At 48.0% G+C, this 13,340-nt stretch overlaps 2 long non-coding RNA genes across 3 annotated transcripts in view; one reads left to right on the top strand and one right to left on the bottom strand.

Annotated features, from left to right (window-relative positions):
• Nucleotides 1-1,850, top strand: part of LOC108400502 (uncharacterized) — a 56,458-nt gene extending 54,608 nt beyond the window's left edge. For both annotated transcript variants that reach the window (XR_012124938.1, XR_001853903.3), the window contains exon 4: nt 404-1,850. This is a non-coding gene — a long non-coding RNA (uncharacterized lncRNA). The remainder of the gene's footprint in view (nt 1-403) is intronic.
• Nucleotides 1,851-1,947: 97 nt separating this feature from the next.
• Nucleotides 1,948-8,763, bottom strand: LOC118972125 (uncharacterized). Its single transcript, XR_012124937.1, has 3 exons — nt 8,225-8,763; nt 6,034-6,626; nt 1,948-2,894 (listed from the first exon to the last, which is right to left on the bottom strand). It is a non-coding gene; the product is annotated as an uncharacterized lncRNA (long non-coding RNA).
• Nucleotides 8,764-13,340: the final 4,577 nt, after the last annotated feature.

Below are 13,340 nucleotides of genomic sequence, written 5' to 3'. Positions count from 1 at the left end.
AATATGCATTCTAGGTTGGGGGAAGGGAGAATTGAACTGTTAGATGATGATAAGTGTTAGGGAGAAAATGGAAACAGGGAAGGGGCTGGGGGCTGGGAAGCAGTTTTAACTTAGGCTCTCAGGGAACCTCACGCAGGAGAGAGGGCCGAGAGATGGGAGGGGAGCGAGGTGGAGGTCTTGGTGGGGGGGTGGCATCCTGGGTGGAGGACCAAGAAGGTGTGAGGAGTGTGCCCTGTTCAAGAGAGGGGTCTGAGTTGAAGCTGTATTTTGGGGACTTACTGGGTTGACAGCCAGAACTGCCTGGTGGGGACGGGAAGCACATGAAGAGATGCAGCTTGACTGACACCGGTGGGTAATTCTTAGAAGTTGACCCAGATCCCTCTAAACTCTGCTTGAATCGCAGAATGACACAAAGAAGTGCAGCTGGCACGCACATAGCCTTGAGTGTTCTCCGGCAGTGCACACCGTCTACGAGAAGATCCAGACAAGCCCAGGGTCCCAGGAGGACACCTAGATTATGGAGACTTGGGGCAGTGAGGGGCCTTGGCAGGAGGTGCCCCAGCCCACCTTCATCTCTGGGTCCCCAGGTATCTCTCCTTTAGGTGGAACTGGACTAGACTCCAAGTCTTTCTGACCCATCCCACTGAAACAGCAGAGCAGCATGAACTGCGCCCCCACACCCTGATCCCCAGCAAAGTTTTCTCAGCTCACAGGTTGTGAACACTTGACTCTCTTAGAACAGCCAAGTATGAGAGGCGAACCCTTCGGCAGTCAGCCAGATTCCTGACTGCTGACCTCTGATTTCTGATCCTCCTAACCTCCCTTAGGGAACACCCATCAGACAGAACCTGCAGAGGGATGCTCAGGTGACACAGATGCTTTCCCAGAATAGCGAAGGTGCTGGGGCCTAGGTGGGGGCTTTCAGGATGTCACACACCAGTCCACTCCCCATGAGAGAGGGATGGCCTTGACTGAAAAAAAAGCTAGAGGCCTGCAGATGCAAGATTCAGGGTCAGCTGTGCATAGAGGGGAGTGGTGGGAAGGGAAGGAAACAGTTTCCGAGTTCCATCACCTACCAGGCGTAATAGCATAGGAAATGTACCATCTCAGGGTTTCTCAAAATTCAAGTAAAGCTAGATGCTTTTATTTTCATTATATAATATATATATAAACCGTATGAAAGTCAAAAGACATGTCTTGTGGAAATTTCAATGTTTCATCATTTTTGTTGCTGTTGTAAATGGGGTCTTTTTCCCATTATACCTTCTACTGAGTTGATTAAAATAATGTGTATAGAACATATGGTCATGTCATTAAATGTTCCTACTGTTTGTAACAGATTTTCATTTGGTCCCTTTGATTTTCTACATAATCATATTATCAACAAATAATGATAACTTTCTTTCCAATTTACATGGCTCCTTCCTTGTCTCTTGTTTCACTGCATTTTATACCTCCAGAACCATGTTAAATAATAGCAATGAAATAATAGTAATGAAAACATCGCCTTGCTTTGCTCCTAAAGTTAATGCTTCTAGTGTTTCCTTGTTAAGCATGATGTAGTTTTATGGTTAAGACATATAAGACATGTTAAGAAGTACACATTTATTCCTGTTTTATCAAGAGTTTTACCAAGAATGAAAGGTTAAGTAGTTTCCCTTTTGTCACATAGTTTTTTGTTTCATCTATTAATAATACATTAATAGATTTCCTAATATTGAATTATTCTTGTTCTAGTCTTGTTGATGTGTTAGTCTTTTAATGTGCTACTATTTGGTAATTCTCCTGTATTTTCTTTATTTTTATGCTTTACTTTGTCAGTGTGGTATTTGTGTTATGCTTACTAAAGATCTCTCTTGTCCTTGCTTCTTGTAATAGTTTGATAAAAATTTGTTTCATAGTCCAAAAAAGACTCCTTTTAAAGAAAAGAACTCCCATTATCCAGTGTTGATTTAAATTATTTTTATTATAATTTACTTTTAGATGTATAAATATGAAAATATGTATAAATGTCTGTGCTTATAGTTTTTATACTATAAACCAAAAAATGTATATAAAGTAAATAAAAATAAAGTAGTAAAACAATGATGCAATGGTTAGTCACACAGATATTCAAACCTACAGCTTGAGTGTTATGTGACGGGTGTTTTTGTTTTGCTGAAACAAGTCATTAATGTTGGGATTGTAGGAAAAAAACTGTAGGGTCACATAAGGTTCTATACTTATTTTTTTAACTTGAATACAAACAATGCTAGTTCATGTACATTTGTTATACAATGCTTGATGAAAGCCTTTGTTTACTAGTTCAAAGGAGCAACATCGTTCTTAACCAAAACTCTGCCAGGTGACACTTAATATATCTGTAAAACCGTACTATTCACCTGAAAGAAAATTAGCATTACAGCATTACTGAAATCTCCACTCAGTACATATCAAAATCAATTACTACTGGAATCATAGAACAAAAAATTTCTTCCTTAGGCCTTTGCTACAATCGTGGGTATTTATTATATGACTGCTAATGAACTTTAATAAGTTGGTACCACAAAGCTAGAATCCCAAATCTTTGCTTGCAAGTCAGATATGCCCCTGACAGCTATGGAGCAGGAACTTTCGAGTTGGCATGCCTGTTTGAGAGGTGCTGGTGGGCAGAAGTAAGCCCAGTTGCCAGATGCCACTTCAGCGAAGATTGTCATCTCACTGTAATGATCAAATCTGTCCATTTACCAGAAACTTCTTTCTTTGAACTATGTATAACGCTTAAAGCAATTCATATTGGATGGAATGGTTTAACAGCTCTTGAAGATTTCTTCTGTATTTTAGTTGACAGGTTTTCATTACTTCTTCTACGAGGACCTTAAGCTATGTGTGCTGTTTCTCTACCCAGTTCCCTGCTAGAAGAAAGAAGGGAAGTCAGTTCATAGGACAGACTGAATGGGTGGCCCCTGAAAGGGGGTGTGGGGGCAGCATGATGAGGGGGCTGACAGGCAGAGAGAGGGGAGACTGAGGCCAGGAGGCAGTCTGACCCAGAACCCTGGGGTCCTTGCTCCCCCCAATTCTCATGAACCCTGTGAATCCACCCTATTCAAATTGTCATAAACTGTATCAATAATTGGTAGAAGTAAATACTTGATAAGTTTAGCAAATTAAGCAAATTGGTCATTCAGTGATTTGCTCATTTAGGAAATGGATTCTGTCAACTGCCTGTCAGCAAACTGGCTTTAGATGAAGTGACCTGTGGGCGAATGGAGTGAGTCTTCTCACTCATGGGGAGAAATGGGACTTTGGGGCCACACTGCCTATTCTGTACCCGACCCCACTTCCTGCTGTCTACTTGAGCAGGGGTCTCCCCGTGCCTCAGTCTCTCACCTGCCTGGGGGTGGAGTCATCAAAGGCCTTCCCTCACAGCGCTGCTGCATGAGTCACTGAGTTCATGATATGTGGTCAGCGCTCAGGGCCGTGGGTGCACCCCAAGGCTCAGCATGTGTCATCGTAGTCATTCTGCACCCCCCCCCCCATGGCCTTCCCTCCCACCCATCTTCTCCACATAAACCGCGCACTCAGCAGCCCCCAGCAGGGTCATGCTCTGTGTTGTCACCGGGCCCTCCCGTGGGGTGCTTTAGGACAAAAGCGAACTGAAAAGCCCTCCCCATGCGGCGGTCACCTGCAGGATCCGGAATCTCACATAGTAATGTTCAGATTATCATAGAAATGAATATGAAATGCTAACACTCTAACCCTGAGACCACAAAGTGCACCAGTTTGGACCCTAGGAGCAATGGACCCAGACAGGGCAAGTAGACAGACCCCGATCAAAGGTGAAAAAGCAGCAAGAAAGAAAAACACTGACATGAGACCTGCACAAATATCTGGTCTTCCAAAATAATGGAACAAGAGTTTGCAAAAGGCTGACGAAACTGGAGAGGAAAGAAGAACGAAGATATCACAAGCGGATGGGGGGTGGGCTAAGAAAATAATTGAGGAGAAAAGTAATTCTTTTGCAGATTTAAAAAATGTGAAGAATGCAATCAACACTACAGGAAACCATACCAGTGATGTGGAAGACAGGACGAGAAAATTATTATAGAGAATATAATCGGAAAGCAATTAGAACAAAGAAGAGCAGTATGGGACTGCCAGTGGAGATACACACAGATAACTAGCAACCCCAGGAAGAGAGAAGGGATGGAGAGGAAAAAATCCTGAGCTCAATGCCAGCACTCTTCCTGCTTGAATATGCATCCGATTCACTTGGCAATCTTGTTAAGAAGCAGATTCTGATTCAGGAGGCCTGGGGGGCCCCAGATTCTGCATTTCTCACAAGCTCCCGGGTGACGCTGGTGCTGCAGGTCTGAGGACCCCGCTTCGCTTCGAGCAGGGAGGCTGTAGAGGATGCTGAAAGCAAGGCTGAGGCATCTGAAATAAACTCTGCGATAAGCTGCCATCAGTGAAGCTCTCTGAACAGGGCTGAGGCAGGACCAGAGGCTAGTTCAGGAGGATTCTTCAGGACAATCAGGCCTCCTGGGGGACACTCGAGCCAAGGGGCCAGACAGGAGACGTCACAGGACACGTCACCAAAATCCAGGCAGAGATGAGGGGCGGAGTCAGGGTCAGGATGGGGTACAGAGGTGACAGGGTGGAGACAGGGTGTAGATTCGCTTGGCAAAACACTGGATGGGAGGGGTGGAGGCAGACAGACCCCAAGCTGCGCAGCAGGGAGTGTGCTGGCCTATAGAGACCCTGGGCAGGAAGGGGAGCCCCAGCCCAGGGGTCTGAGCGTGAGGGGCCAGTGGGACCATCAATGGTCGATAACTGTGAAATAATAGAAAATTCATATATTGGTCTCTGGCCCCAGTTCCTGGCCCAGAGCTCCTGAAACCTTGTAATTTCCTAAGTGATAAGAGTACTAGGAGCATCTTTTGTTCCAATGTTCAGCTTTGACCCCCAGTTCCTGACTCATAGTTCCAAAATCCCTAGGAATTTCCTGGTAAGAGCAATGTCTTTTGTTCTAATGAGGTGGCTTCCAGGTGGGGGGCTGGCTGCCAGAGAGACCAAGCCATGATTAGCAGCTTAGGAGTTTCAGCCCCACCCATTTCTCCAGAGAGGGTAGCAGGGCAGGAAATGGGGTTAGCAGTCCATCAGGCCTATGTGGGGAGCCTCTGTAAAAATCCAAATAGTATGGGGTTCACAGAGCTTCCAGGTTGGCCCACACATGGAGGTGTGGGGAGAGTGGTGTGCCTAGGGGGTCAGGGAGTCAGGGGACCCCTTCTAACACACCTTGCCTTACACCTGTCTTCCATTTGAACATTCATCTGTGTCCTTTATCATCTTTTAATAAGCTGGGAAAACTGTAAGCAAACTTTTCTTGAGTCCTCTGAGCCATTCTAGCAAATTAATTGAATCTGAGGAGGGGTTCATGGGAACCTCTAATTTACAGGTGATCAGTCAGAAGCACAGGTAACAGCCTCGAGAGCGTGTGTGTGTGTGTGTGTGTGTGTGTTGCAGGGAGGTGAGGGGGCGGTGATGGTCTTGTGGGATCTCTAAGTAGACAGTGTCAGAATTGAGTTGAATGGTAGGAATCAACAATTCTGGCGTCCCAGAATTGTTTGATGTAGGGGAAAACCCTCAGATCTGGTATCAGAAGTGTGAGTTTGGTGACCGGTGACAGTAAAGGAGACACAAAGGGGGAAGGACTGGATTTTGCAGAGCAGGAACTCAGAAGAGGAGGAAATTAGCAATCCATCACTCATAAACCTCAAACGGATGTCCCTATATCCAGTGTTCCTGCTGTCAGGGTCCCACCAAGGCCCCTTGAAAGCCTCTTCCTGCCCCCCCTTTTCCACTCTCTGGCTTCATTCTCTGATCCAAACAGCACACTGGCAAGTCCAGGGCCAGAGGCTGACCGGAAGAGCCAGGACCCCTCCGGCCTTCCAGAGAAAGGCCCCAGGGCCCCAGAACAGACCTCATTCTCAAGGACATGAAACCTCCTTCCGTGGCTGCAGCTGAGAGCTTCACCTGAGAGCTTCACCTCACCTGCTCCCTAAAAGGCTGGGGAGAGGCAGGGCAGCAGGGGAGATGGGGCACCCCCCAGGGTGGCTGCTGCCTCTTCAACCCAACGGGCTCTGACTGTGAGCACAGGCAGGATGCGCAGGGTGTGCGTGGTCTCGATATAGTCGCTGAGGAATCCATTAAATACAGCACTTTAACATCTTAAGTCTTTTGTTTGTGGGTACTTTCTAAAATCGGTAATATGCTGTGCTGCGGTGTCAAAAGAGAAAAGCAGCGGTTTCGTCCCAGTGAGGCTACTGGGAGCTCTGTCTGTTCGGTGAGGCTGGGAGGCCAGAGGAAACCATTCTGGTGGGTGAGCGGCCCCCAAAGGTGGGCGGTGGGGCGGTCCTGTGCTCGGCTCATGGGAACGGGCCCCTGTGCCCATGGCCGTGTGGTCCGAGCCCTGCCTGGGATTCAGGACGGAGAAGTGTGACCATGGATCAAGGAGGCCCCGTACACTCTTCCCGCTGATCCCACCCAGTGGTGTTTCCTGAGGTCTCCAGGCTGCCAGGCGACACGAGCTAAATCATCAGCACCTCCTGCTCGTAGAGCTCTTTCCAGTTTACAAACCCTTTCACCTGTGAGAGGCAGATAGGTGCATGATTACCTTCAGTTTTACAGAAAAGGAAAGTAAGGATCCGTATGGGTTATTTGATAAACCCCAGGCCTGGAAGCCAGCGTGGGTCAGGGCGGGCCGAGGAGCAGCTCCCAGGCCCCAGACCACGGCCTTCGGCTCCCAGGCCCTCTCAGGCCAGTGACTCTCCCCCACTAAGGGGGCCTCAGACCCTGAGAAGCCACACTGAGGGGAGGGGGGCCGGCCTGTCCAGGGCAGATGCTCGCCTCCCTCACACACCCCACGCAGAGGCTGGGGGCAGCATCTTGGCCCCTCTGAGCCCCAAGGCAGCCCTTGTCCAACCGCAGCTGCCTCCCCTGCCCTCAGGGCCTCACACACGGGCCTGCGCCCCCAGCCAGGCCCAGACCTGCAGAGGCTGCTGCCTGAGAGCCTCAGCTGGGCTCTCAGCGGGGCCCGGGGACCCTGCCATCTGCGAGGGAGGCTGGGGAGCCTGCCCCTCTCCCTGGGCGGTGAGCGCTGACACCCCAGGCAGTGTGTCCTGATCCAGCTGTCCCAGGGCTGCTTCATCCTAGTCACCCACCATCTGTCACTCATTCCAGCCACACTCCCTCTAACCCTAAGCAGCCCTGCTGGTGGGGAGAGGGCTCCCCCACGCCTGTACCCAGCTCCCGGCAGGGCTCCTGCCCCCTCAGCTCGGGGTGATGCTCACCCCCCACCGCACGGCCCTTTCCCTGGGCTTCTGTCAGCACCAGGGTCCCTGTGGCTGCTGCCTGGACAGGTGCTCAGCCTCTCCCTTCCGCCCCGTGGTGGGGACAGACCTCGACACACAGCACGACTGTCTGCCCACCCCTGGGCCTCAGGACACACACTGCACCCCACAGGGGGGACAGTGGGCTCTGCAGATCCCCCTGCAGCCCCTGAGAATGGCCACAGGCCTTTGGGACCCTCCCCAGGGGGGCACCGAGGGCAGGGCGGGCCCCAGCAGGAGAAGGTACCTGGAAATAACTCCCCACCTACAGGCGTCAGTCCCCTCCCCCCACGCACCCAAGGGCCCCAGGCCCCCAGCCTGCACACCTGCTCCCAGCCCCGGAGTGAGACCCGCCCTCCCGGCCCCTGTCCCGTGTCTGCTGAGCCCCCCCACGCAGCCCGAGTGGCCGTCCCTTCCCCTCCTGGTCACCACCTGCTGCAGTCACTGGGCCAGGAGGTGGCTTCACACAGAGCATGACATCACCCGGCACCGCCCTTTCTGACGGACACCCGGCCGCTCAGGCCCAGCAGCACGACATTCTGTGGGAACACAGAGGAGAGCTCCTCTCTGCCAGGCGTGCCCAGGGCCCTGAGCAGTCTCGGGGGTGCCTCCCTCCGTAGCTAACCCTCAGCCCGCTCTGCCCGGTGTTGGTGCCCCACGTCTTCAGGACCCAGGCAGAGCCCACTAAGGCTCGGACCCACAGGAAGGTACCAGTGCAGCTGTACTGCTTCCAGTGGAGACTCAGCATATGCAAGTTTTACGATTCACATGCAATTACTGGCCCTCAAAAACATAAGAAAAGAGAGAAAAAAATATAACAAACTGCACAGCAGTTGTTCTCTAGCAGAACCTACCGTTTCATCTGAGGCGCCTGGAGTGAGCTGGGCTGGAGGCCGTGAATCCGTGGCTCCCTCGGGCCCCTGGTCCGCCTCCCGCTCCCACCTGCTGCCCGGGGGCAGTGCTGGGCTGGCACCTGCCCCACAGCTGGCTCTTCAGGAGGAGGGGCCCTGCTCTCCAGCAGTTGCCAGTCCCGTGGCACCCCCTCCCACGGTGGCGCATTTCAAACCAGCAGCGTGATGACACGGGACGGAAGGGCAGGGAAGGGCGCCCAGGCCAGCGCTCTCAGCGGCCCCAGCTGGCTGCAGTGCGCCGCCGTCCGCGGGAAGCTGGTGCTTCTATGCGCAGGACACGTGTTCAGGCACCATGGCCCCAAGACACGAGCCAACTGCCCCGTCAGAAACAAAAGCCCGTCTCCCCCAAAGCAGGAGGAAGAACTTGCCGAGGGGTCGGGTCGCTCTGCAGGGCAGCGGCTTCCTAAGGGAGTCACAACAGCAGCTTCAGCTGTATTTGATTTGCACCTTAAACCTGACGGTCCCTCAGTAACCAAATCAAAGGCTTGGTAACTCCCCACCCACCCTCCTCCTTCACTAAACGGTACCTGGGCTGGTTTAGACCCTAAGTGGCATCTCCCCACCACCATCTACCTCCCCACCAGACTGGGCACCCGGGGGCACAGAATGACTTCCCTTGGCAGCCCAACATGCTTGGAGGCAGGACACTGGAGAGACACAGACATGGATGCCACCCCTGCCTCCTCCACTGAGCCCTGTAATCATGGACAGATCGTTAACGGCTTCATCTGTGAAACGGGCTCACACCCACTGTGCAGGGTTGGTGGGAGGACTAAATAAATGCTGTGCAGAAAGCACCCGGCCCACTGCAACAGCAAGAACACAGCACCTCCTCCCTGCAGCCACCTTCCCAGGGGCGTCACCCTGAGCCCCAGGCAGACAATGGCGCCTCTTAGTGGCCATGCTCAGAATTGCCCTAGAGGCCTGCAGGCGTCCGGGATTTGAGGCAAACAGGGAAACTGCTAAGAGAGAGAAGGCTTGGTGGGTGCCTGGTGGGGATCAAGACCCCCGTGTCTGAGAGGCCATCTGGGAGCATGGGAAGGGATTGGGCACTGCCATCAGGCCCGGTCCCAGATTTGCCAAATATTAACTATTTTACCTTAGGCGAATTATTTAACGTCTTCAGAACTGTTACCTAATGTGTAAAATGGGGATAATGATCTGTGTCTCTAGATGCACCCTCAGTGATTGTTTGTTGCTCCGCTCCTTGCTCTTGACCCTCTTCCAGCCCTCATTTCTCAGATCCAGATAAATATCCCTTCATAAGTCCACAGCCTCAAAGTCCGCAATCTTATCCTCAGTACTTCAAGGCCCACACTATGCATTTCCCACTATTTAGTGACATTAAGACTCCTGGTAGTACACTCAGGCTGACAACATGTGTCAGGAATGACCTCTATCAGAATAGGGAGACCTAACAGAAAATATTTAACCATGTGTTAGCTATTGTGCATGGACATCTGTTCCAAGCTAATAATAAGAGATTTTAGTAATTCTAAATAAAATAATTGGGTCTGTAAGTGAGGCAGGTGCAGGGATCAAGACTTACTGTAAAGAGATGAAGTGGGCTGCAGGTGAGTTGATTATATCCTTGGTGGGCATGGTGAACCAAGAAAAATATTTAATGTTGTCATTTAGTAGAACTTAGTTCTTCTTTATGTGGCCCCTCAAGTAATGGGCAGAAAAGAGATATTTGTCTTAGATGTCTGGGCAGCAGAATTCGGAGTAGAGCTTGGTGCTGGTGACAGAGCTCCTCTCCGCTGGCCCAAATGTGCTTTAGTGTAGAAGATGGAAGAAATTACAGAAAAAGGGCTGTCTTGGGGAGTGGGCTACAGTATTCCACATACCATCTGTCTCAAACCTGCTCCTTCACTACCTAAAATGAAGATTCGTAAATCAGCTCCCCATAGTTACAATCAAAGGACATTATTTGTTGGCTAAAAAACCCCCGATGATCTATAAAGTAGAATGTCACATTTTTCATTTGTAATAAAAGACTCCCCAGTCCAGTCAGAGACCCAAGGCACCTCCTGGGTACCCCCGTCCCAGGTCTCTCCCCCACAAGGTGTTTGTGTCACCTGTTATCTAACTTAGTGCACAAGTAATTGCAATACTCCTTTCTGATATTTCTTCTTACTGTGAGGTCAGTAGTAGTGACCCTTCTCTCGTGTGTGATTCTAGTAATTTGAATCTTCTCTCTTCTTTTCTCGTTCAAACCAGCTAACAGTTGTCAGTTTTGCTGATCTTTTCAGAGAACCAGCTTTTGGTTCATTGATTCATCTTAGTTTTTCTATTCTCCATTTCATCAATTTCCATTCTAATATTTAGTGTTGTTTCCTTTTTTAAAATTTAAATTTGCTTTTCTTTTTCCTGGGTCTTTGGTTGAGGGTTAGGTTATTAATTTGCTATCTTCCCTCCAAGCTCTGTGTTAGCTGTGTCCCGTAAGTTTGGGTATGTTATGTCTTCATTTTAAACAACTCAAAATATTTCCTATTTTCCGTTTCTATTTATTCCTTGACCCACAGGTTACTTAGGAGCTTAGTGTTTAATTGCCATGTTTTGTAGGTGTTACAATTTTTCCGTTACTGATTTCTAATTTCATTTTACTGTGCTCAGAGAACATACGTTCTGTTATTTCTATCCTTTTAAATTTATTGAGGTTGATTTTATGGCGTAAGGGATGCTCTAACCTTGAGAATGTTCACATGCAAATCAGAATAATCTGTATTCTGTTGTAGTTTGGTGGAACTTTCCATAGATATCTGTTAGGTCTAGTTGGCTTTTGTTCAGATCTTCTCTTCCCTTGTTGATTTTCTGTCTCCTTGTTCTATTACTGAAAGTGGCATGTAGAAGTCTCCAAATGTTATTGTTAAATTGTCCCTTTGTTTCTTCTAGCTTTTGCTTTATGTATTTTTAGTGGATTTTTAGTAGTGCCCTGTGATCAAGTGCATACATTTTTATTATGGTTCCATTTTCATGTTATATTATAATATTTGCATGACTTTTAAATCTCCTACTTTTAGTCTCTTTGTGTCTTTTAAGTCAAAGTGTGGCTCCTGTAGTCAATGTACAGTTGGGTCATTTAAAGAAAAATCCATGCTGACAATCTCTGATTTTTTATTGGATTGTTTACTCCAACCACAATTAATGTTGCTGATACACTTTGATTTATGTCTGCCATTTAATTTTTGTTTCCTATATCGCTCACATATATATTTTTTTGTTTCTCTCTTCCCTGTTTTCTTTTGCAGTGAGTGAATAGTTTCTGGTGTAGCACTTTAATTTGATTTTGAAGTGTTTTTTTTTACTGATTTTGCTAAGATTTATCATATACATCTTAATCTATCAAAATCAGCTTCATATTTATACTAGCGTAATGTAAGTATATGTAGAAATGTTGCTCTTACATAGTTCTGGTCTCTTTTCCCCATGTTTCTGGTATTATTTTTATGTGTACTACATCTATGAATGTTAGAAACCCAATAATACATTATTAAAATGATTAATTAAGCATCTGTAGTTATTTTCCCAGCCCATAACTTTACCCAAGGTAGGGCCTCCATTCCATGAGCTGGGGTTTGGCAGAAATAGCTAAGAGCCCCTGCTCCTGACTGCATTTGCCTGGGACTTAGCCTCACGTTCTTGGCTAAGGCGGTCTGGATGGCGTCTCTGCCTGGCTGAGCTGAGAGGAAAAAGGGAGGGAGCGGTTTAGCTCGAATACCACAGACTAACCCCTTTCTTGCTGAGTTTTCATAGATAGTCTTGCATAGCTGTTTCTTCACTTGCCGTTTGTCCTTAGAACCATTTCCAGAGGCTTTAATTTAATTTTTTTTTTTTTACCAGTTTTGCTAGGGGGGGCGCCAACTCAGCTCCTCACGCTGTCAGGCCGGGAGTAGACCAGTCCTTCCAAACAGTCCTGATTGCTTTTATCAACAGGCCTCTACAATACCATCTGTGCTACGGCTATCACTAGCTGCTGTTTTCCTTGTCTAATAACTAATTTTTTCATATTTTGGGGCCAGGTGACATTTCCTTTAGTGGCTTTTATTTTAACCTCTCTCACTTCCTCCAAGGAAGCTTGTGATACTTGTCCGACCTCTCGGTGCTTTTAAAGTCTACTCATGTCCAAAAAAGCAGGCAAATCATAAGACCTCCGGACTTGGGTGAAATCTGTGCCTGTAGATGAGGAATCTCGTTCTCAACGCCTAACACTTGAAAAAGTGCTTCTACCAAAGTAACCTCAACCACAGATACTGCGTGGATCTTTCCTTTTAATACTGTTCCCCAAGAAAATGAATTAGAGCTTCTTGGGGAAATGGCTGATTCTAGGACTGAGACAGGATGAACCTAGAGCATCTGGCAGTGCCAGAAGGTAAGGATGTGCTCAAAAACACAAACCAAATCAAAAGACAACCTACACTTGTGGGGCTATGTCAAAGGGACACAGGAGCTGACTGAAAGAGAACCCAATAGCCAAAACTATAACAAATGGAACAAAAAAAAAAAAAAGAGCATTACTGGACTATATCCCAAAATATAAAATAAATGAGTTCATACTGATATAAAGAAATGACTGAATAAATAAACAATCAGGAAAGAAGAGAGCTATTCCCCCAAGCAGGAGGATTTAAAATAATCTCTGTAGGTACTCCACTCTCAAGGAAATGGAGCATAACTCCTACTACATCAGTGCTGGTGCCCATTGATCTGCTTCCAAAGAGCACAGTACGGAAGCGGCAACAGGAGCCACTTTGCAATGGAGAAATCTGACAAATGCTACCCGGTCAGGTGGTGGAGATGGGAGGTGTGGATTTCAGCGAGGAAGACTACAGAGCTGAATTGCCATTTCATCACATTACATGAAGGGTACATACTGCCGCCATGACTTATCACTGTCGATGTCGACCTTGATCACCTCAAGCAGTGTTTTCCAGTGCTGTCTTCTTCCTGCTTTGAATCCTTTATCTCCATTTCTAAGAGAACTTACCCATTTTCAGGTTGTTTCTCTTGTATCATCTTTATAGGCATATGCCTTTTTTTGAGGAGGAGTTTCTAGGCT

This window comes from Manis javanica, chromosome 14 (genome assembly GCF_040802235.1).
Source record: "Manis javanica isolate MJ-LG chromosome 14, MJ_LKY, whole genome shotgun sequence".
NCBI lineage: Eukaryota > Metazoa > Chordata > Mammalia > Pholidota > Manidae > Manis > Manis javanica.
The sequence above is the reverse complement of the archived record's forward strand: the minus strand, read 5'-3'. Positions and strand labels throughout refer to the sequence as shown.